Source organism: Lissotriton helveticus, chromosome 7 (genome assembly GCF_964261635.1).
Source record: "Lissotriton helveticus chromosome 7, aLisHel1.1, whole genome shotgun sequence".
NCBI lineage: Eukaryota > Metazoa > Chordata > Amphibia > Caudata > Salamandridae > Lissotriton > Lissotriton helveticus.
Window position 1 is genome coordinate 138,734,716 of NC_136068.1, and position 21,449 is coordinate 138,756,164.

General features: G+C 47.4%; 1 protein-coding gene across 1 annotated transcript in view; it reads right to left on the bottom strand.

Annotated features, from left to right (window-relative positions):
* LOC144768244 (targeting protein for Xklp2-A-like) overlaps positions 1-21,449 on the bottom strand; it is a 267,670-nt gene that overhangs the window by 94,769 nt on the left and 151,452 nt on the right. The gene's annotated exons all lie outside the window — the stretch shown is intronic.

Below are 21,449 nucleotides of genomic sequence, written 5' to 3' on the forward strand. Positions count from 1 at the left end.
GCAGTGTGGGGTTGGCGGTCTGCATGGGGTTGGCTTTGCATATGGAAACAACATTTTTATCTACATTAAAAAGCCCTTGAAATTCATAGAAGAAAAAAAAAACTATAAAAGTAACGTTATAGTTAGGGGAGATTTTCGGTGCCAAAGTAACATTTTAAACATACAAAACCAATGAAAGTCACCAGTTCTAGTTATTTCTGGTAACTATAACTTAAGCCCTAAGCTAACTAAGCTGTGCCCTCGCCATGCACTGCTAATTATCTGACATATTATATAATTCATGACATTATACGAAATCATTGATATCACTGCAACATTTACGATTAAATTATTGATAAGAAAACTGAAATGCAAGGGCATGGGTTAGTTACCAGAGATAACTATAGCTAGTTGATTTATGTAGATTTGTAGGTTAAGAACAGTAGGTTGGCACTCAAATTCTCACCTACCTGTAACATTAATTTAACCTTTGATATATATATATATATCGCTTCATGTTGCTTCTTTTGGACCACGGACCCAAGGAAGGTGGTGCGTACGCCGGTGAAGCACACCAGCAGAACAGCTCCATGTAATCAAGCCCAAACGGGAATAAACACTCATGTTACGTAAAGCAAAGAAAAACTTGAGAATTTAGTTAACTATTGTGTGTCCTGAGAGTGCGTTATTCCCGTTTGGGCTCGATTAAATGGATATATATAATTTTTAAATGCAATTATTCTTCAGCAGAGATCACAACCACGTCTACACATTTCAGCTGTTCAATACCCTTGTTCTGGATGCACGTCTCCATATTCAAAGCTGCTTTCTACAGTGTGCAATGAAGACATACTAACATCTGTGATTCAGATACAAGAATACATTGCAGTCACGTCAAAATTAGTTACCAAAATATGCCATCAAAGAAAAAAGCTAATCTTTCAGATATCAACCAGACTGCATTTAAAAAGATCCTGAACCAGTGGGCCAACACGTTTTAACTGGTCAGCAACCTATTTGATCATTTACACCGCCATATTGAAAGGTAGCTTATACAACATATAGCAGTGAAAAGAATTGCACAAATTCTGTATGAACCTTATAAAATATGGCTAAATTATCTATACATTAACAAGAAATAAAAAAAATTAGCTCATCCTTTTGTTAATCAATTGCAAACCTATGGCTTGCAATATAAATCACGTCCCTGTGAGCTAAATATAATACATTGGATTCTATAATCTCTGTACCAATACCAGTTTCTAATTTCTTTAGAAATCGGTGACTTGTGACTCATCCAGTTGCTGATTATACAGAAAAGATGTCAGAACTTGAACATTATAAGTTAATAAAGTAGAGTTCCGACATCACAATGCAGAGTCAGCAGCTTAAGGAAAGATCAGGTCACAGAGCATTACTGGAAGCAGCTGATTAAAGCAACAAAAACATAGGTGCTTTCCTATCTTCTGCTCTTTTTTTTTTCAGCTTACAATGACAAGCAGAAAGAACATTTATTTTTTGGACTCCTTTAATAGTTGGAGGAAACCTAGAATCTTTCTACATGTTTCTACACATGCCGAGCTAGTAGTTTCCCCCCCCCCCAAAAAAAAAATTGTAAATCTAGAATTCGATCTCCCGGTCACAAAATCAGAAGTTAATTAAAATTGGTTTCGAGCTTATCACCATCAATCAGCCAATCTACACTTTGAAATTCTCGGACTGGACCACCAGAGAGAGAGGGGGCTATGAGTTGGCCTCCTGCTTTCCAGAAGGGAAATTCAAGTTTGTCCGAGAGCAGTGCTTTAAATGGGCCGGTACTGTCCGGTACGGAGCACCAGCACTTTATTTTGAGCGGGAGAGTACTAAATGCTATACTTTTAATTGGAAAGTACTGGGAGACATTTGGATAGAGTGGCCCCCTGAACTCTTGAACATCTCCTGCGTGGTATGGGGACTGCAGACAATTTACTCTCTTTTGGGTCTTCAGGCAAAGTTGGACCACTCTAGGAAAGTAGCCGCCTACTGGAGCCCTGCACCGAGCAGCCTTGAATCTGTGGGGGCAAGAAGAGCCTGCCAGGTGGAGGAACTTGCCTTATAAGCCAGAGGTTTATGGGGCAAAAGAAGATCCCAACACTACAGGGAGCTGCTACTGGTGTACAGCACACCCACAGGGCTAGGTTTCGGTATACCAGCTTCGATGAATTCTAAAACTCACACTGTGGCTTTGGGCTGCCCGCTTAAATTCAAATCACAATCACACCTTGTGGTCAACCAAAGACCTAGGAAAGCAGTGCTCGCAGAGACAGCAATAGGCTACAGCCACAGGTGGAGCACTTACCAGTCTCACAATATCTGAGCTGATCGGCTTACAGCCAGATACTCAAAGCCACCTGTACCTGCGTCAAACAACATCACGACCAACTGCAGTCTGTGACTGGACCCACACTCCAATGATATGATGCCATCAGGCTGCCTTGGGTCAGAGACTCAACATCAAACTGCCCATATGTTCTCGAGCTCTGTGCCAAATGACAACACCAGCAAATGTGAAGTTCGATTCCTCATCAAGAGGATCAATGCAGCACCCAACAAGTTTGGTCAGTTTCGCTGCAATTTGACTTTACTACCACACTGATTTGAACTGATGACTTGGTAAAACTGCCAAGTACAACAAAAACAAATATTGCTATCACCTTCCCTTTCCGCTGCCCAGGGCCACTCCCAGCCGAGTATTGACGCTGTGGAGTTGGTCCCAAACACAGAACAACGGCGGCCATTTTGAGTTGTTGTGATTCTTCGCGCCCTAGTTGCTGATAAAAGGGACGGACATGCCTCCGCACAGCGGACGCGATCAGCGGCCGCGCCGGATCTGCGCCGGAGTCGTGCCAGAGTCCTGCCCGTCTGCGCCAGGCCACGGCCGGACGGGTCCAGGGATGCTGTTACTCCCCTTACATACTTATCCTCTGCCCTTAGGAATCTACAATCTGCACATTGCGTATTACCTCCGGTGAGCCAAGATCGTATCTCATCACTCGGTATTGCGCGTAAAGCATCTCTCCCACATTTTAGCTGTAAGCCCTCAGCCTGCCCCAGTACTAGCGAAACGCGCATCCGTTTATTATATTTAAATACACGTTCATTTGTAAAACACCAGGCTGAACTCTTTCTTCTTCTTAGCCCTGATATCCTTCTAATCACCGAGACCTGGCTGACTGATGACTCTCTCCCTGACATCCTGGCAGCATTGCCCCCCCGACTACTATATGCTCAATATGAACCGACCCTCGGGGCGCGCTGGTGGAGGGGTGGCAGCTGTCATATGAAAGGAGCTTAAATTCATCTCCACGTCCTCTTTCACCCTCGCTGATGGGGATAACCTTATCATCAGTCTTGAAACTGGAGAGGGAGCTCTTACCCTTATTGTTCTCTATCGCCCCCCCTATTCTATGCCTCTGTTTCCCGTTGCTTTTAGCGAACAGCTAGCCAACTTGATCACTTCATCTGCCCGAGTCGCTGTCTTTGGCGACTTTAACTACTGGTACAATGATAGCGACGCTGGCCCGCACGCGTCCGAGCTGTTTGAAGTCCTTTCCAACCTGAACCTGACTCAACTTGTCACTTCTCCCACCCATATCAGGGGCCACATTCTAGACCATATTTGGACCCACAACCTCACGTTCTCCCGCCCTGTGATCACTCCTTGTAACTGGTCGGACCATTATATGATCGACACCGCGATCACAGTCAGGGGTCGTGTAAAGGTCCCTCCTTTGGTGGCTGGGGTCGCTCGTAAATGGAGCGCCCTTGATTCTCAAGGCTTTCTTTCCTTCTTGGCTGAGACTCGCCCCCCGCTGCGTAGTGTCGCGACTGTCCACACACTGGAGGATGATTACTCCAGTTGGGTCACCAAAGCCAGCGATCATTTCGCCCCCCTTTCCAGATTCCCTCGCTCCCGGCACAGCAAGTCACATAGGTGGTTTAATACCACCCTGAAAACTCAGCAACTCGAACTGCGCCAGATGGAGCGTAGGTGGAGACGTAATTACTCGCCCATTGATAGAGGTATACGTTGCTGCACGGAAAAAATATAAAAGTGCAATTATAGCAGCAAAATCCTCACATATCTCTGAAAGGATCCTCATTGCCCCTAACAAGTCTAAGGAGATTTTCAGAGTCATGAGTGAGCTCACGTCTGATGCCAGAACCCTTCCTTCTCAGGCCCCTACCCAAGAGTCCTGCAACGCCTTAAATAGTTTCTTCATTGAAAAAATTATTAAGATCAAGAATACTATTCCTCCTTCCTCTCCCGCCGCCATATCAGCTTCTTCTCCTGGTAACCCACTTTCACTGTCATGCTTCCCTGTCCTTGACCCTGCCACTCTGGCCAAACTCGTTGCCCAAGTCAAATCTGGCTCACCCAATGACTGTTGTCCCCCTTCTGTCTTTCATGACATTTGCCTGGCTTTGCCGGATTGCATTCTGCCTCTGCTAATTACCTCCCTCGAGACGGGCACGGTACCCAACTCCTTTAAGGAGGCTGTTTTGGTGCCTCTGCTGAAAAAACCTGGAGCCGACCCGGTGGACCTTGCCAACTATCGGCCCATCTCCCTTTTGCCCTACCTGTCCAAACTCTTGGAGGCACATGTCACCAGTTGCCTCTCTCATTTTATCAAGTGTTCCAACTACCTCGAACCTAATCAAGCCAGTTTTAGACCAGCCCACTCCACCGAGGCTGTGATCCTGGCAGTCATGGACTCTCTAAGGGGTAATGCCGATAGAGGGGCCCCTCAGGCGCTCGTCCTGTTGGACTTGTCAGCTGCGTTCGACACGGTGGACCATAACATCCTTCTCCACCGTGTCGAGCAGGCCGGCATTCGGGGCCTGGCCTCTGCCTGGATCAAATCCTTCTTGTCAGGCAGAACCCAGGCGGTCCGTTTAGGCCCTTTCACGGCCGCTAAGAAACCATCCACCTGTGGAGTGCCCCAAGGATCATCCTTGTCCCCTCTGCTTTTTAATCTCTATCTCCAACCGCTTATCCACTCTTTGAAGAGGTGGGACATTACCGTCTTCAACTATGCGGACGATCTGCAAATTATCTTTCCCCTCAATACTCCCAATGCAGCTCTTGATTGTCAAGCGGTTATGTTACACATCCAGCAATGGATGAATCATAACCAGCTCAAGCTGAACCCAGGGAAAACAGAGCTAATCCTCCCGGGTAACAGCCCCATTCACTGGGGCCCACAGTTTTGGCCGGAGGAGCTTGGCTCCCCGCCTGCTCCGGCTAAGTCAGCAAAGTCTCAGGGTGATCATTGACACAGAGCTCTCCCTTAAGCCTCAGGTGGGTGCCATTGTGTCATCATGTATGTTCCAGCTAAGAAAAATCAGGAAAGTCGCCCACCTCCTTACATCTGAGGCTCTGATACAAGTTCTGATCGCCCTGGTGCTCTCCCACCTGAACTTCTCAAACTCCATGTACTATGGCCTACCCAAATTCCTTCTCCACAGGCTCCAAATTGTGGAGAACCAGGCGGCTAGACTGGCCTATAAAATCCCGAAGTGGCAGTCTGCAAAACCGTTACTTCGCAAACTCCACTGGCTGCCAGTTGAACAGAGGGCTGCCTTTAAGATCAGCTGTCTGACATTTAAAGCTATGTTCGGGATTTCTCCAGCCTTCATTAAGTCCCTGATTTCCCTCTATTGTCCGGTACGCAATCTACGGTCTTCCTATCATCAGCTCTTAGTTGCCGTCCCAATCAAGCTCAAAAAATTCGGCGGCCGTAGATTTGTTCACCTGGCCCCCAAACTCTGGAACCCGTTGCCCCCCTTGCTTAAATCTTCTAACTCCCTTCTTGAATTCAGAAAACTTCTGAAAACTAGTCTCTTCTCTTGTGGAGAAGTGTGGCTCAATGGTTAGAGCAGGCAGACCTTGATGCAGAGCTCTGGCCAGGGTTCGATTCCTGCCTCGGCGGGTCTCCGGCTCATTGATTCCCCTGACTGGATATTCTTGCCTCAGTGCCTGTTCTGATCATGGGTCCCACGCTGCAACTCTGGGCAATAGCTTGCTTAGTCTCCACAACGGCCCCAAAAGCGCTGGGATGCCTGGCTGCACCTGGGGGTGCCCAGGAGTGGACATTTCCCAGGAAAGCCAGGAAGGGTTCCTAAGCGGTATACGGACAGCGCCGGGACACCTCCGGTGGAGGTAGCTGTGCACTTTACAAATTCCGACATTTACATTGACATTTTCACACAGTCTGGCTAGATTTCCTCCTTCGCACCTCTCAGCACCCAATCAGAGCCAGGAAACTTATGGTGTCAGAGCGCTATAGAAGTACCCCTTAAGATAAGATCGGACAACTTCAGACAACTTTTTCTTCCCTTGTGCCACTTCACTTTAATTATGATTCTCTCCCCAACTAAACGCGATTTTGCATTTTTCATATCTTACCTTTACTGTTTTTTGGTCAGCCACTGAACACCTACCACATGCTTGGGAGATGCCTTGATCGTGCCATCAAAGGAAAGGCTTCCAGAATCCAGTCTACCGTGGCAGGTCAGAAGATGTGGGCCTGCTGGGAGCTCAGTCATAAGTTCAAGATTGACATTTCTCAAGACTGGCCTCTTTGTCAACCAATTCAATCCCCAAGCTCATTGATTAAAATTTCCCCTGTCCCTAATAAAGAAGCTAGACATCCAAACACTGCTAAATTTGGATCCAGCTGGTGATCCCAAGTTGAAGAAAATTATTCCCATCATAATGAATTCATTACTTGCCCATCTTCCAAGCCATCACTAGCAATAAAAAAAAACGAATGCCTTTATTTCACCAAAAATGAACGAGGACAGGCGGAATGACAGGATGGAAAAAAGGGATATATATATAGCCCTGTTCAGGGAAGATGAAAGAAGGATTTCCATCAACTGCCCTTCGTGGCCAGTGTCATCATTTGGAATCCTAGCTTCCCTGTCACATCACCCCATTAACTCAGGGGATGCTACCGTGATCTAGGATTGTGAACCAGAAAGCCAGAACACCTTGCAAAACAGTGTTAAATGACTAAAAGCCTATAGTCCCGAGTACTCCGACTAACTAAAAAGATTCCAGTGCAGTATTAGTCAATGAATTTAATGGCAGTAAGACCAACAATTTTATTAATGTCCACTCACATGCCTATTAAAATGATGCAGATGCAGCTTCCAACAAATGTGCCGCAGGTCTCAGGTCGACTAGTTTCAGCCAATAGGGCACCCTGCCCTGGCTTTCTTCAGGACCTTGCTTAAATGTTTGCTACTGCAACACACAAAACAAAGTAAGTGTGAAAAAGAAAAACTTCAGTGTTCACGTTTGTGTTTACCACAAATACCTCTAGACAGGATGGAGGATTTCCACACATAGAGAGGAAAAAACATAGTTGTGTTTTTGAATTAGTCATAAATACAGTACCACACAGTACCCTCTCTTCTCCAATATCAAGCATGCAAGTAGGTACACTCACCTATCCTGCGTAGGGTAATGGCCTCACCTCACCTGGCACAGACTCAGGTTATGCAGGAGACCCCGCCCTATAAGAGAATATGCTGATAAACTCCCATTCATATTCACACACATGATAACTATGCATGTACCACAGTAACTGCCTAAATGCCAGTCTCTGCTGACCTGTGATCGCAAACATGTCTCCCTACCAATCTAGACTGTATGTCCACTCTTTTCCTGACGACTTCCTTCTGGCTCCGATTAACAAAATAGTTATAAACTAAAGCGCTTGTAAACCTAGTGTTTTTCCTGCAAAAAGAGTCTCTACACAAGAAGTCGAGGCCTCCTAATTTTGACAAGATACAGTATTTTAAACACTTTATGTATGTTTAGTACATAATGACAGAACTGGACATACAGTCTAGATTGGCAGGGAGACATGTTTGCGATCACAGGTCAGCAGAGTTGAGTTTTTTAGTTTGCACATCTACACAGTAATGCTTTGTGAATGTTTGCGGTGTAAGCCAATTAGCTGCTCTGCATATGTCATCTAGGGAAATGTTCCCTAAGAATGACATTGAAGCCCCTATCTTTCTTGTTGAATGGGCTTTTGGAGGAATTGTTAACGTACGTTTGGCTTTCTGGTAACATATTTGTATGCATTTAACAATCCATCTGGCGATCCCTGATTTTGAAATGGGGTTGCCTTTAAGTGGCGGTGAAAAAGACCCAAAAAGTTGTTTTGTTTGACGAAAAGTTTGTGTCCTTTCAATATAGTACAGTAATGCTCTTTTGACATCTAAGATGTGTAGAGCTGGGACTGTTTGAGGCTGCGAGAAAAATACGGGCAGCTCAACTGATTGATTTAGATGGAATGGTGAAATGACTTTAGGATTAGTACGAAGAACTACTTTGTTATTATGGATTTGCAGAAAAGGTTCTTGAATGGTAAATGCTTGTAGTTCACTAACCCTTCTGAGAGAAGTAATTGCTACTAGGAAAGCTACTTTCCAGGTTAGGAATTGCAATTCACATTTATGTAATGGTTCAAAGGGAGGACCCTTTAATCTTGTGAGAACTATGTTCAGATTCCACACTGGTGCTGGTGGCGTTCTGGGAGGAATTATTCTTTTGAGGCCTTCCATGAAAGCTTTTATAGCTGGTACTCTAAAAAGAGATAGATGTTGTCTATTTTGTAATTATGCTGCAATGGCAGCAAGGTGTAGTCTGATAGACATATGCTAAATTACACTTTTGAAGGTGTAATAGATATCCTATGATGTGTTGAATAGACACGTCTAAGGGATTTATTTGGTTGTTTTGACAGTATATGACAAAGCGTTTCCACTTAGCAGCATAACATGCTTTAGTAGTGGGACGTCTAGCTTCTTTAATAATGTTCATGCATTCTGGAGGAAGGTTGGGGTAACCAAACTATGACCTCAGGAACCAGATCGCTGGGTTGAGCTGAGCTGGTTCCAGGTGTCTGATCTCTCCATGGTTCTGTGTTAATAGGCATGGAGATAGGTTTAGTTTTTGGTGTGGTACTACAGACATCTGCAACAGCGTGGTGTACCACGGTTGTCTGGCCCAAGTTGGAGCGACTAGAATGAGCACCAGGGAATGCTGCTGTAGTTTGCGTACCACTAACGAAAGTAGTGGGAGAGGAGGAAAAGCGTACGTAAATAGTTTTGGCCAGTTCATACATATCGCATTGCCTTTGGACAATGGGTGTGGGTATCTGGCGGCAAAGCTTGGGCATTTTGCGTTTTCGTGGGTGACAAAGAGGTCTATCTGAGGTTGTCCCCACATTTGAAAGAACTTGCGGATGAAGTTCCCACTCATGGATTTGCTGTGTTTGTCGACTTAGCAGATCTGCCATAGTGTTTTGTACTCCTGGGACATGTTGGGCTAAGAGGAAGATCTTTAGCAGTATAGCCCTTCTCCATATCTGCTGTGCTAGCTGAGAGAGCTGCAGAGAGTGTGGTCCCCCCCATGTTTGTTTATGTAGTACATAGCTGTCATATTGTCTGTGCTGACTAAGACAGCTTTGCCTGACACTTGAGTTTGAAATGCTTTTAGGGCTAGAAACACAGCTAGCAACTCTAAGTGGTTGATGTAGAGTAGCTTGTGTTGCAGTGTCCACCTGCCTTGCATGGTGTGATGCAGTAGATGAGCTCCCCAGCCAGAGAGCGATGCGTCCGCTGTCATGAATATTTGAGGAACTGGCTCTAGAAACGGTAGCCCTTTGGAAAGGTTTTTGGTGTTCCACCATTGCAGAGAACGAGGAGTCCGACCGTTTACCAACACTAGGTCTGTCAATTGACCTTGCGCCTGGTTCCATTGGCGTGCTAGGCACTCTTGAAGTGGACACATTTGCAGTCTTGCGTGAGGTACTACAAATATGCAAGATGCCATCATCCCTATGAGCTGCATGAACACTCGAGCTGGTAGCAAGTGTTGCGGTCTGAATTTTGTTAGGAGAGTTTGTACACTTTTTATCCTGGCTGGAGAGGGATAAGCTAGTGTTAGTTGGGTGTTTATTGTAACGCCGAGATACTGTTGTATGTGCGAGGGTTGCAGCAGTGATTTGGTGCGATTTACTGTGAATCCCAAATCGTGAAGCAGTTGAATAGTAGCGTGAGTGTGTTGCACACACTGCCTGTATGAGGTGGCTTTTATGAGCCAGTTGTCTAGATATGGGAAGACATGAATATGTTGTCTTCTTAAGTGTGCTGCTACTACTGCTAGGCATTTGGTACACACCCTTGGCGTTGTTGTGACTCCGAATCAGAGCACTTGGAACTGGTAGTGCTGCCCGTCTAGCACAAATCTGAGATCTTTTCTGTGCACTGTGTGGATGGGAATATGGAAGTAGGCATCCTTGAGATCTAGAGTGACAAGGAAGTCGTTTAGTATCCGCAGTGGAAGGACTTGTTGGAGTGTGACCATATGGAAATGATCAGACTATGTAAATGTTTAGAGGTCTGAGGTCTAGGATGGGTCTTCGAGATCCGTCCTTCTTTGGTATTAGGAAATATAGGGAGTATACTCCTTTGTTTTTCTGATGCTCTAGAACTATTTTTATTGCATTTTTCTGCAGGAGGGATATTACTTCCTGTCTGAGCAGTGTTAAATGTTCTTGTGACATTGGACGCGGTTTGGGGGTGGTTATTAGTTCCAGACAATAACCTGATTGAATTATTAGGAGCACCCACCTGTCTGATGTGATGTTTTCCCAGGCTGGCAAGTATTGTTGGAGTCTTCCCCCGACAGGAGTGGAATGGGACAGGGGAAGGGAGTCATTGGGCAGGGGTAGAGGCAGAGTTGTTATTTTTGCCTCTGCCTTTGTTATTGTTACCCCTGTAACCACCCCTTTGGAAGCCCTTGCTGTAAGTGGACTGTGTAGGGGCTTTGTACGAGGTAGAAGCTGCGTCTGAAGTATATCCCCTGGTGGCACCTCGGTAGGATGAGCGACAAAATGAACATCTGGGAGCCTGCCATAGATTTGACGGTGTCTGTATCCTTTTTCATTTTCTCTAGTGATACATCTACGTTGGGTCCAAATAGGTGTTGCTCATCAAAGGGTTGATTAAGAATGGCACTTTGTACCTCAGGTTTGAACCCTGATATACTTAGGCAGGAATGTCTGCGTAGTAAAACGCTGGTGTTAACTGCCCTAGAGGCAGTATCTGCTGCGTCGAGTGCACACCGGATAGCGCTGTTTGTGATGTTTTTCCCTTCTAGGATAAGCTGGTTTGCACTATCCTTGTACCTGTCAGGGAGGTGCCTCATTAATGACTCTAACTTGTCATAATGTGCCCTGTCGTATCTGGCTAATAATGCCTGTGTATTGGCGATATGCCACATATTTGCCGCTTGAGACTCTGTTCTTTTGCCTGATGCGTCAAGTAGCTTAGACTCCTTATCTGGTGGGGCAGCCTCACCTGATGTTTGTGAGTTTGCTCTCTTGCGTGCATTGGAAACTACAAGTAAGTCTAGTGGTACTGGGCCTTTAATATATGCTAGTATGAGGGGGCAGCTTTATATTTTTTCTCTATACAAGGGTAAATGTCCCGAGTTCTGAATGGGTCCTTGAAGACTTCAGGAGCATGCTTAATCACTCCTTTAAGCACTGGTAAAATGGATGAGGACCGTTGTGCATTATCAAAGGTATCCATTAGGAAGTCTTCCTCTACAGGGTATGTATGTCTACCCCATGATATTGTGCAGCCCTGTGGATTAATTTCTTAAAACCTATAGTGTCTTCTGGTGGGGAAGGCCTTGAGGGGTATAAATCGTCCTGAGGGACATTTGGGGTGGTATAATCATCCCACGGGTCAGGGGATCTTGTAGGAGTGGCTGGATCAGGTATGTTACCCCCACATCATCAGAGCTATCATCCCTGTTGTGATCGTCTGGTATGATAGAGGATGTTGGGGAATGCTGTGGTATGGGAGGATGTGGTGATGGTGAAGGGGAAGGCAGTCTTAAGGGGGAGGTGGACATGTCCTTCTTTGAATGCGGAGCTGGAGCCTGTGTGTCCAGTGGTCGCTTCTTTGAAGCCAAAATTAAGTGTCCAGTGATTGGATCCTTAACCAGAGTCTTTTGAGCAGAGTCTGGTTAGGGTAAATCCTCTGCAGGAGGTCGATCTTTTGGTGCGGAAGAAGGTTTAGGCACCGAAGTGGCTTGTTTTTTTTTTTTGACAATGTCTTTCACCGGGGAAGCAGGAGTCTCTCGGCTCCGAAGCTTTTTTGGGTTCCGAGGATTTTTTCAGTTCCGGTATGGTTTTTGGATCAGATTTTTTTTTCGGATCCGACGTTTTTTCCGGTTCCGGTGGTTTTTGGAATCCGAAGCGGGTTTGCTTGGTTCTGACCTGGGTTTCGGTGCCGAAGGAGTAGTGGTTTGTTTCGGCGCCGATGGTTTGGATGTAGGTGTAGTCGGTGCCGTTGTCTTTTTCGGTGCCGGTAGGTGTGCGCCGGCACCGTGGGAAGGCCGACTCGAGCCAGAGTCGCCTGAATGCTTAATTGGTTTCTTAGCCGGGCCCAAAGGTGGGGCAGTAGAAGCAGTGTCTCGGTGTGCACCATTGGGCGAGGGTGTGACCGGGGCCTTCTGTGTCGAGGATGGGTCGGGGTCGACTGTCTTACTTACGACCCACTGAGCTGGAGTGATGTCCTCGACATCAGAATCTTCTGCCTCGGAGCTGCTGTCGACGCCATGTTGTTCTGGAACATTGACGCCTTCTTTGAAGATGTTGTTCAGAATCAGACCTGAAGATCTTTGAGCCATTGTTCTCCTCGCTCTTCGGTCCCGGATAGTCTTTTTGGAGCGGAAAGAGGCACAAGCTGAACAGTCTTTCGCCTAGTGCTCCGGAGTGGCAGAGGTTACACACTTCATGAAGGTCAGCGTGGGGAAACTTCGACCCACATTGAGGCCACTTTTTAAATGGCGTCCTTTCCATGAGCTGTAGTAGAGGCCAAGCTAGACCCGAAGGCCGTCGACGACAACCGGAATAGAGATGTCCGATGTTGAAGAGTAGCGTCGACTGGAAAAGCGTTAGAAACTAAGTTTTGTAAGTTGGTGAGGATTACGCGCTGAAGGAATCGGTTCCAACACGGAGCGCTGGAAACCCATCCGAGCCCGGTGGCAGAAAAAAACAATCTGGGAATGGAGCCCATGCGCAGCATCATCCAAAGGAGGAGTCACCTATCCCGGACTTCCAAAGACTTTTCTACAACAAAACAAACTGCAAACATCCGGGCCCAACACTAGGTGGCCATCTATGGATAGTGTGTAATCTGCAGATCATATGCCTTGAACTTGTAGTTTTAACGTGCCTGTGATTGGATATTTTATCACCTGTTTTGTGTTTTAAACTTGTGTTTTTTTCTGCCCAGGATTGCTTCCATTTAACATGTTGAATTATGGGATTTGCAGTCCAAACTCTGTAGTTGTTCCCTCTCATTGCTGATGAGTCACTTTTCCCTCCAAATTTCTCTGTACTAAGACCTGCATGTTAAAACCGTGCACCCCCAGCCACCATTTTGTGTTCACAAGCCAGTGAAACCAGCCCCCCTGCCTCCCCCTCCAGCAACAGGGATAATCTACATTAGAGGGTGCTTCTGTGAGCTGTTTAAACTGTTTTCTAGGGACTGTGCATTTCGTATTTTGGCCAGTAGAGGGAGTAAAGTTTTATTCAAACAGTATTGTTAGATTTCAAGTTAGTGAGGCCTTTACCGGCAGAAGTCCAAAGTTTCGATTGAGCCTGTCTGTCTCCTAGGAGATTCTGAACAGGAAAAGCAGCTTCCAACTCCCTGGCCAGCAAACCTTGTCTGAGGTTGCTGGGACCTTATATGGTCCGATAAGATTTGGTACATGTGTACACTGATTGGTGGTTGTATCTGATGTTTCTTTTGGATTAGGGTCAGTGCCCTCATTGGTTGGGTATTTGAGTGTTCCGATTGGTTTCTGGGTCTGTGATTCAATCAATGTAGGGCTGGGGATGGGATTTCTATTAGAAGTAGGGACTAGTGTTTCCGGTGTTATTGGTTGTTGGGACGAGGGTGGGACTGGGGCTAGGGTTAGACTTAATTGGAAGTAGAGATTACGGCTTCTGGTGTGATTGGTTGCTGCACTGGTTGTGGACTAAGAGTAGGGTTAGGCTTTCTATTGTAAGTAGGTACAAGGGCGTCCTGTGCCATTGGTTGCTTGGACTTGGGGTGGGACTACTGGTAGGGCTAAGGCCTCTATTGTACTTAGAGATTAGGGTTTTTGAACTAATTGGGTGCTTGGACTAGGGCCAAGATTGGCTGTAAGGTCCTAGTCTCCTATTGGTTCTAGATTTTTAGGGCTAGTGTTGTGATTGGATAGTGTTAGGGCTAGGGTTCCCATTGGCTGACAGGGTCACCTGATTACTAGGGCTATAAAAGACCATGCTTAGGGCGTCTCAGTCCGGGCGTCGAGGCTAAGGGCGGCGAGGACAAGGGCAGTGGCCTGTTTGAGCCTGTTAAGGGCAGAGAGGACAAGGGCAGTTGCCTGTGAGCCTGTTTGAGACTGACCAGGGCCAGAAATGCTGCCCAATATACATACCTCCATTATGCATCTATATACTTTCAATGTACTTATGGATCTATATATTTATCACTTTATTCTAATTTAGCATTTAGAATGCACTTCCCTATTTCATTGCCTTTACTTCGCTCAATATATCCTCTACATCCACTTTCATTTAACCCCTAACCCCATACTACTATGATCCCCAAAATAACCCTTTCTAGACTCTCTCCTACTCTACCGTTGCATTATCTTAAACCTCTTACTATACCGATCCCCCCAAAACAAACCTTTCTAAACTCTTGCCTCTTTTCTACCCCTCCCCAACCCTTCTCAATCCAAGTAACTAACATATCCACCACTAAAATTACTTTCATGTTTCACCATACTAATTCAACAATAGTCCTGATGGGTTCCAGAGTAGCGTTCTGCTTGCGCTTCAAAACCCCATTAGGGGTAGCATGTGCTATATAAATACAAACCTCTTTCCCTTCACTATCCCGCCTCCTACTCTTCTCTACCCAAATAACTGAACAACATATCCACTACTCAGATTACTTCATATTTTACTATACTAATTTTCAACACTAATCCTTCATGAGTTCCGGAGTGGCGTGCTACTCGCCATAAAAGCGCTTCAACATCCATCAGGGGTAACAAATGCTATATGAATGCGAACCTTTCTTCCCCTTTTATCCCGTCGCTATCCTTCTCACTCCAAATAACTGACTAATATTCACCACTGAAATTGCTTTCATATTTCACCATATTAATTCACCACTAATCCTTTATGGGCTTCCTGAATAGCATGTTTCAACACCCCATCAGGAGTAACAAGCTCTATATAAATACAAACCTTTTTTCCCTCCTCTATCCTTCTGCTATCATTCCAAATCCAAATAACTGACTAACCTATCCACCACTTAAAATGTACTTGCATGTTTCACTATACTAATTCAACACTAATCCTCTATGGGTCCCGGAGCAGCGTGCTACCCGACGAAAAAACGCTTTGACGCCTCGTCAGGGGTAGTAAGTGCTATATAAATGCAATTACTATACAATACAATCTGATAGAGACATCTAGCCGCAGATTCCTTAACTTAGAATAAATACCACAGCCGTACCGCAAGGGGGAGGTGGGTCTGCGACAGAACAGAGAGTGCCCAAGAGCACAGAGCTGGCAAAAGGGTGACAGACTACCGGGAATGCTGTGGTGGAGAGGTCAATCAGCATACCAAGCAGCTCAGAAGACAAGATAACCAGAAGGGAACGAGACCTCACCAGTGTGAATACCAGATGGAATAACGGCACTAAGCCACAATCTCAGAACGGAAGAGTTCAAAATGAGGGAAGGAAGAAGAACTACTCCCAGAGCCCAATGGGCGCTAAGGTGTCACCAACCAAGACCCAAAGGACAACATGGAGTGACATAATCAGAGCCTACCCGGCGGGCCTGCACAAGGTAGGCCAGACAGGCAGCAGCCAGGAAGCGGAGGACAAGGGGCAGGGACTAAGAAACGTCCCAGAAGCGCAAGCGTGAAACACAAGTCACGACAAGTGCAATACTCAGTCACAAGAAAGTGACAAGGGCGGACAGCTACACGCTGAAGAACACTGAGGCGGACCAGAACGAGGAACATGCATAGTAGACCGCTATGGAGACAAAGCAAGTGATGTGGCTAATACGATTAAGGGACTACCCAACAAGGCAACATGAAGGCCAAGGGGAAGAACGCACCTAAAGAGACACAGATGCAGGGTGCAGCACCTGAGACGACCCTCAGAAGAGGAACTGTCCTGCAGGCACACCAGACACAGAGAAGGATGAAACCTGAAGGAAAAATACTCATCCGAAGGGTGTGTCCTCCGAGGCACTGAAGGTGCCCATAGGGACCATAAAGAAGTGGATGCAAAGTTGTGGAGAACAACCTCAGATCTCCGGAACCACCACCTCCGACTGGGAGGAGAAATGCATCTCCACAGAAGAGAGGCCCCGTTTAGAACATGAACGGGACAGACAAGACCCCCAAGAAGAAGAGCAGCCAGAAGAGAAGGCTCACCCCAGGGAGCAGAACCACAAGAACCCGGGTTGCCAAAGCAGCATGAAAAGGCACCAAAGCGCATATAAAACGAGCAAAAGAAAAAACGCTGCGTGTAGAACAATGGCAAACTTGAGCACAAGGCACCCAACTGCTCCCCAACAAACGGGGATATACGACCAGACCTCCCAGAGGCGAAGAAAGGCAGAGGCGTATAAAAGGGATACCCAGTGGTAATCAACATGCGGGTATATATAGAATGGGCGAGCCACGAGACCAACGCAGTCGTGGGCACTAAAGCAGGAACCCGCCTAATGTACCGGTGGCAGACTCGGAAGAAGCGTGTGGAAACACACTGAAAAGACGTCCCAAAGGACAACGGGTGGAGAACATTTAGTAACAAGGGAAAAAACCTCTAGAAGAAAAGTATGAGACACACAAGGGCATAGGCAGGGCAAAAGCGGTGGCCTGTGGGAGGCAGTGCCAGAAACGAACAACCTGTGGAACACCGCCACAGTTGGGTTACTGACAGCCCAAAAACGCACAGCCTAACTTGTGGACGCTGAATTAAAGTTGTAAAAAGGAGGGGTAACCACCCCAGGGTAGGATGACCTGAGAACTGCCAAGGACAAGCCTATGGGAGGGGGTCAGCCCAAAAATGAACAGCCCAACTTGTGGACGCTGCGGCCTCAACCACAACAGGCTCTGGTTTCGAAGTAAGGAACGGAGCCGGAGCTGGGGAGGCAAGTCTATGGCGCCCGACCGGTGCTAGCTCGGCCTCTGAAAAGGCAGCCACCTGTTCGAAGGGCAGAGGGGGACTCTGAGACGAGCTATGAGCATCAGTGGCCACCTGTGACGCCACAGGGAGCCTCACTGGACTATGCGATGGGTTAGGGGTGCTATGGGCTGAAGGGGACCCAGCCGGGCTGCGCCCTGAAGCCATACCTCCATTACCTGAGGCAAGGTGCGCAGTCTGCGCTGGGAAGGAACCCACTGGCAAGTCCACCGGAGACCCAGCACGCAGCGGGGGGTCAGAGGACACCCCACGGAGAAGAGGGGACCCAAGGGAGGCCTGCAGGGCCGCAGCATAAGCCACCATCTGGGTCCGAGTCGCCCCCACGCCAGGAAATGGCAGATAGGGGAGGGCAGACCCTGGGGCGCACGTCCACAGAAGTCCAGGAACTAGTGCCCCCTACAACAGGAGGAAGGGAGGTCGATGACTTCAACAGGACTTACCAGGGACGAAAAGCGACACAAATGGGAACCAGACTGCAACCGGCGTCGCAAACTGAACCCTCTGCTACCAGGACCTGCAGCCGAAGAGGACGCCAGGGGCCATACAGACTCAGGACAGGTGAGCCGAAAGTAGCTTCATCCCGGCTTGAGTTGTTGACAGGCGTCGCAATCAGTCGAGTCGTGGTGTTCGCCCAGGCACCACATGCAGATATGGTTTGGGTCAGTCGCGGTCATTTGCCGCTAACAGGAGGCACACGTCCTAAAGCCCAAAGGGATCGCACACTGTTCCATACGCAAAAGCACCAAAAGGGGCCTGAAAACAGGCCAGAGGAAACTTACTCCGGACCCGCATTGCACGCGGAAAAGAAGGAAACTGAGGTCAGCGCGCCGGAAGGGACTTATATGACCTCGCTGACATCCCATCCGTGAACGACGTCAGGGCGGAGTCGCGTGGCGCCGTCCCCCAGCGCGCAGAAGTGCTGCTGCAAACATTTTCTGGATCCAGTCCGACACCTGGGGATAATTCTAAGCTAAGGAATCTGCGGCTAGATGTCTGTCAGATACTCCAAGCCACGCAACGCATAGCAGGAGGCCCTTTGGGTGCTATGCATGCACAGTCACGCGCACCCTAACAGACCGTGAAAAACAGTCACCATGCCGGTTGGAAATGGCCCTTTTTGCAGGGTTATCCCCAAACTTTTTGCTTCTTCCTCCCTTGTTTTTCCTGACCGGTGGTTGTTGGTAAAAGGACTCTGGGCACTTTACCACTGCTGATCAGTGCTTAAGTGCATATGCTCGCTATGTAAATTGTTATTGTTATTGGTTGTCCATGATTGGCATGTGTATCACCAAGAAGTCCCTAGTAAAGTGCACTGAGTGTGCCAGGGCTGGTGATACAAATGCTACTAGTGGGCCCGCAGCACAGATTGTGCCACCCACATGAGTAGCCCTAAAATGGTGTCTCAGGCCTGCCACCGCAGTGCCTGTGTGCAGTCTGTACTGCCATGTCCTCCTGGAGAGTGTCCCCACTGACCAGGCCTAACCCTTCTCTTTCTGTACACATTGGTCACCTCTATGGAAGGCCCAAGGTACCCCCTTAGGCAGGGTGCAGTGTATGTGAAAAGTAGAGCATGTACTAGTGCAGGTGACATGCTCTGGTAGTGAATTACAGCCATTTTCGTTTAACTATTGTAAGGCTATCATGGGGAATGGTGTGTACAGTGGTTACCTGCATATCTTCCATAGGAGCAAGATGGGACATAAAAGTCTGGTATCCCTGAACTCAGAATTTAATAACGCATCTTTTGGGAAAGGTGTTTTTTAAATCCTGTGTTTGAAAGCAGCACTTTTAGAAAGTGGCTGCTTTCTTGTCTGACCTTTGTGTCCCTTTAGCTGTTTGTGAATTGGCGGTCTGGTTTGTCAGCGACAAAGCAGGGGGATTCCAGGAGACAGAATAAGTCCACCCAGTGGTGAATAGTGAGATCTGCATCTAGATGGGAGGGAGGAGTTGCACCTGGGACCTGAATAGGACTGCGCCTGCCCCCCACAGTGCTGGCTCCAACCCCTGTGGTGCGTCTAATGTATTTTCCCTGCACTGTGAAAGGCGAGAAGGAATCATGTCAACAAAGTGCTCCAGGGCTGTGCTTTCTCTCCACAATACTGGCTCCACCTCCTGTGGAGAGTCTGTGGTTTCTGCTCTGCACTGTGAAAGGACAGAAGGAGTCATGTAAACAGTGTGCTCAAGAACTGGTTTGGACCGGGCTCAGAGCCCTCCAGCACAAAGCGAACAAAGACTTTTAGGGGTATAAGTACAGGACCCCTGACTACAGAAAATTAGATCATCCTGGAATAAAGAAGGAACCTCTGCCAAGGAGAAAGCTGAAACTGAAGGAAGACTGTCCTACTGTTGCTCTGCTGGACTTACCTGCTGTTGCTTTGCTGTCAAGGAGAGGGGAAGGACTTTGCTCTGTGCTGTGTCCCCTTGCTTGAAGGAATCTCCAAGGGCCTGAGAAGAGCTGGCTCCCTGTTAAGAAGTCCCAGGAACAAAAGGACTTCACCCCCAGCTTCCCTGAACTTTGAGAGAATTCGGTCCTTCCTAGAGTGCTTGGGCCAGTTGTTGTGCCTCTGGAAGGTGTACATGTGTTGGGAAGCTGGAAACCAAGATTTTAAAGACTTCCTGCAAGTTTTATCGCATTGCTCCCTTGGGGAGCGCATCCCAGTCAGTGCGAGGAAATTCCCACCGCTACGAAGGCCAAGATGGTCGCAGCGCCTGTTGCCGCTGCCAGAGTTATCGCATCCTTTGTTTGCGGGACGCACCAGTCCGGGAAGATACCATCGCTGAGAGTATCGTTGCAGAGCCGGTTGTCACTGGGTGAGATCGCCGCACCGCTTGCGGACCGCATCACGTCGCTGCGAGAGTCTGAGCCATCGCATCGAGGGGCAGCGAGAGGAGAAGATAGACGCAGAGTCGCGCATCGTCGCACTGGAGTTCGTCACCGCCCCAAAGATAGTCGCATCGTACCTTTTGCGAGCCGCTTCCACAGAAACCTGTGCACCGGAGTCCACGCAAGGTATCGCATCCCTCCCCATACAGACTGGAGTCACCACAACACGCCCGCTACGTCCATCGTGGTTGTTGCATCGCCTCCCCAGGGTCTCAGGAGTGACGCATCGCTTGCTTTTCAACACTACAGCTTTCACTTGTAACTTTTGTCGCATCTAAAATGTACAGTTGGCTAAAACGTGACGCAACTGTGGATTTTTTTTAACACAACCTTAGGAACTCTTTTGAAACCATATTCTTGAACTGTGTATGTTGGATTGCCGTTTTGGTCTTGTGTAGTTTATATTAAATACCTTTATTTTTCTAAACTGTTGTGGAGTTAGTTTGTGGTGTTTTCACTGTGTTACTGTGAGAGTTCGTACAAATACTTTGCACATTACCTGCAGTCGGACTACTCATGCCAAGCTACCAAGGTGGTGAGCAGGGGTTATCTAAAGAGTGTATCCTTCTTACCCCGACTAGAAGCAAGGGTCCCTATTTGGACAGTGGTACCTACCTCTGCCAACTAGAGACCCCCAGTTCTAACAATGCCTCAATCTGAAAATGCGTTTCTTCTCCACCACTATGACCACATGCATCTCCACCGTTGTACCCCAAACAAGCAACTACCCCCAGCCACGTAAGATATTGAAGTTGACTAGTTAAACTCACTTCTTCAAAGTCTCAGGTTTGTGCAACAAGATCCAGAAGTAGGGGCTTCAGGCAGCATTTATTGTTGGACAGTCAAAGCGCTGTTTTCACAAGACCAAAAGAGTGACCATCTGAACCACTAAATGCTGCACAAATGAGAGTTAGGCCTTTAATCTGAACGAACTTTGGGGTATGAACCCAGCAGTGATCCCCCTCTAGTACATTGCCTTTCAAGGAGGAAACTTACAATATATACAATGTGCAGGCACACAGCCAAGTGATCCATTTCAACAGGTGGACCACGTGTGGTTACTGTGCTTGACCGATCAGTCTGACAGCTAGCAGGTGAAACGGAGTCTCACAAGTCTACCCTCTAACCAATCCAGTAATAATGCTCTAAACCAGAGGTCTTCAATCTGTGAGGCGCGACCCTCATGGGGGCCATGGGGTCAAGTGAAGGGGGGGGGAG